The sequence below is a fragment of the Cajanus cajan genome, chromosome 10 (assembly GCF_000230855.2).
Source record: "Cajanus cajan strain Asha chromosome 10, NIPB_CcT2T_4, whole genome shotgun sequence".
Classification (NCBI taxonomy): Eukaryota; Viridiplantae; Streptophyta; class Magnoliopsida; order Fabales; family Fabaceae; genus Cajanus; species Cajanus cajan.
The window spans coordinates 46,990,826-46,994,569 of NC_138526.1; positions in this window are offsets into that span (position 1 = coordinate 46,990,826).

Genomic DNA, 3,744 nt, shown 5'->3' on the forward strand with positions numbered 1-3,744 from the left:
GAAAGTCAAATAAAAAGTCCTAATTGCTGAATAAGCACAACCAACTTTTTAACATGTTCGCTTTAAATTATTTTGCAAGGTTCGGTTAAATTGATTTCAAATTAAATTAAATTAAGTTAGTTAATATTAATGTTGAACTAAAAGCAATTTATATTCGAATATATTGGAGGAAAAAAAGTTTTGATTCAATACAAAAATTACTTAAAGTCATTCTATTTTAAAATTAATTTTAAACCCATAAATACTTTTTTAATATAAAACTAAATATATGAATATTTACTTAAAATCACGTCAACTAGTATTTCGATATGATTTTAAGATGATCCAACATATTTCAACGTTAAAGTTTCATATTGTTTGGTTTTCATGCTTTCAAGTTTTTCCTAATTATTTTTTCTTTTTTCGAAATTTTGAACAAGTTGGTAGAGGTATGATGAACTCGTATGCATGAGATCGGGCCAAGTGGGCTTAGTGTAGTGCAAGCCCTGCAATTTGCCCTTATTGTGTAATCTAATGGGCCTATTGTATTTTTTAATTTATATTTTGCATATATAATTACTTCCAGAAATTAATTTTAAATTCAAATTCAAACGTATCTGAAAAGTATATTTCTTGTTATCGTTTATTATTTTATTCTCCTTTTCTGAAAATGGGTTTTGAATGTGGGTTAGAATCTCCAATTTTATTTCTTATATTATCTATTTAATTATTGTTCTCACTCAAAATAATGAATCTCTCCTATCATAATTTGACCCTTCTCTACTTGAATAATTAAGACTAACTGAACTTACATATAGATTCCTTCTCTACAAATGAATGGAGCTCAAAATCCAACATTAAGAATCAACTAGTCATCTAAACTATATCATAATTTACACATTTAAGGTTTGTTTAGGCAAACTTCTCAAGAAACATTTTTAAGAAATAAAACTAATTTATATATGACTTAAAAATAAGATTTTTTAGATAATAGGAGAGATTTTCTAAAAATTAATTTATATTTAAGCTAATTTTAACTTATGAAAAAACTTGTTTTGTCTCGTAATTGTTCTATCTTTATAAGTGCTTCTAGAGAAGCTTTGTCAAACAAACCTTGATAGTTTACTTGACTAATGACTTTTTTGGTGAACAAGAGTATGAATGAATGAAGCTGAAGAAATACAAATATTTTAAAAAAATATTTTAAAAAAAATAAGAATTTGAAGAGAAAAGAGAGAGATATAAATAAAATTCCCTAATGAGCTCCAAATGAAAAGCCTGTGTTAAATCTGGGCTTTTTTTTAGCCCAATTCCATATGCTGCTTGTGCCATGAGATGACTCGACTTGCCCACATCATTCATTATAAGCATTTGCTGACATATAACGAATGAACTTTGTTAAATTCACAATTAAAAATATGGTCGCTTATGCAGAAAAAGAAGATATTAATGTTATTACGTGACATCACATAAAATTAAAAGTTAAGGTTTATGGTTCAAAAATCGTATGATTTTTTTTTATACAAGTCAAGTAATTTAGTGAAATTATGTGATACATTTATTTTTTAAAATTTATAACAATATATAAAGAATATATATATAAGATTTTTTTATATATTATTTTTTAACCACCGTCACATTTTTCAAATAACTCTTTATTCTATCAAAATTAACTATCATTTTTATCTTTTCTTTTACGGAAACACAATGTGCTTTCTTCCTTTGTTAATTAAGTATAATAAATTTATTTTCTGAATTCACTATCGTGACATATAAATAGTCAATAAAACAATGTTGTCTAACATAAAGTTTTAAAATATCATTCGACAGACAAAAATGCTACCTCTTAAATGGATTGTATAAAAGAAATACGAACTTATTTATATCGATAAAAGTAATTTAATTATCTGAAGGAAAATTAGACATGATTCAAACAATAATTAATTGTTAAGCATAATAAGGAAAATTATTGAAAGAATAATAATAAATACCTTGAGAATATGTACATGTGACATGAGATTTTTATTTGAGATGCATGCAAAAATTTTCAACTTTTTTTTAGTGATGTTATCATCTTCTACAATGATAAGTAAAACAATAAAATATAAAAAATTTAAGTTTCATCCTCGTTATCATGTGATCAATGGTAATATTTCTTATTTATAAAAAAATATATTTATTAGTATAGATTACAGGATATCTCAACAATCTTCTTTGAATTAGGTATGATTATTGTAAATGACAAAACGTTCATTTTTAGTATTTAATATAGTTTCATATTCAAAACTTGGACCGGATATTACTAATTAATTTGAACTAACTTCATACCAATTGATCACGTGTTTGTTGGTTGATAAAAAATTAATTTGTTTTAATTTTAAATATGGTAATTTTGAAAAAAAAATTAATGAATGCAAAATAACCGATAAATAAATTTATATGAATTCAAATACTCATTAACGACACTATTAAAATTCATCATTATTCCTCTAATACCTAATTTGAGTATTATATATGGGTGACAAAACTACTCTTTCAAGCATTTATTAATACATATGTATATATAGAACTCGAACTCAAAATCATATATTAATATTAAACATTCAAGTATATTTTTAATGACACTATTAAATCTCATTATTTTTTTTAAATACTTAATAATAAATGTATGTTTAAATTTGACTTTTTATTAATGATCTCACCAATTAATATAATTTATTAAATAAATAAAAATAAAACAATTAAAAATAAATTTTTTAAAATGTCCTTAGTTTGAGAGGAAAAAAGTACACCAAAATCTTCTTGTTTTATATTATTATAAAAGAGAGGATACCCATTGAGATTGAGAATATGTGTATGAAACAATTATTTTATGATGGGTAAAACTAAATTATTAAATGAAGACCAGTAAATAAGGTAAAACATAATCATTTGAATAATATTTTATTTATAATTATTTATAAGAGAATAAAATAAGAAGAAAAAATTAAATAGTTTTTTATAAACCAAAAGGTATATTATAAGTGGATGAAATTAGGTGTCTATGAAGTGGAGATCTTGTGGACGCAGCGCGGGGGACCCAAGAGCGTCCTTTGAGTTGCATGTCTGCCCCCATAGTAACTATTATGACTATGACATACACATGGACCATAACGTACCATACATGGGGACCATTAACCCCCACTTACTAATTATTAATTATCCAACCAACAACTCTACTCAATTTCATTTCGCCTTTCATGCATATTAATTTTGATTTTCAACATGTTCTTAGCTCTCTTTTAGACAAGATTGTTGCATATTTCTTTCAAATTATTTTTTTACAACCAAGAAAATAAATATATTAAATCCGTACAAGGTTACAAAAATCATATACAAAGTACAGCTCCATATCAAAAGATACAGTTAGTTATTATTATCTATTTATATTTCAGAAAGATTATAAATAGGAAATAAATTGCTGGTCATACCAAACTTCACTCCATCCATATTCTAACACTTTTATCCTCAATTCCTAACGGTTTAAATAAGTATAATAAAATTGCAAACACATAATATGGTGTTAATTTGTACGATCCATCTACAGCATAGGAATACAGGTAAAAGATACATGATTTTTCAAAAATTACTCTTTTATGAGACTTTAATCAAATTTCTTTCTCTTTAAAACTTCTCGCTATTATATATAAGTTGACTTTCTGCAGTTTTATTTATTAACATGTAACAATATTTTTTTAATATATTTTAAAAATATACATGATTTAG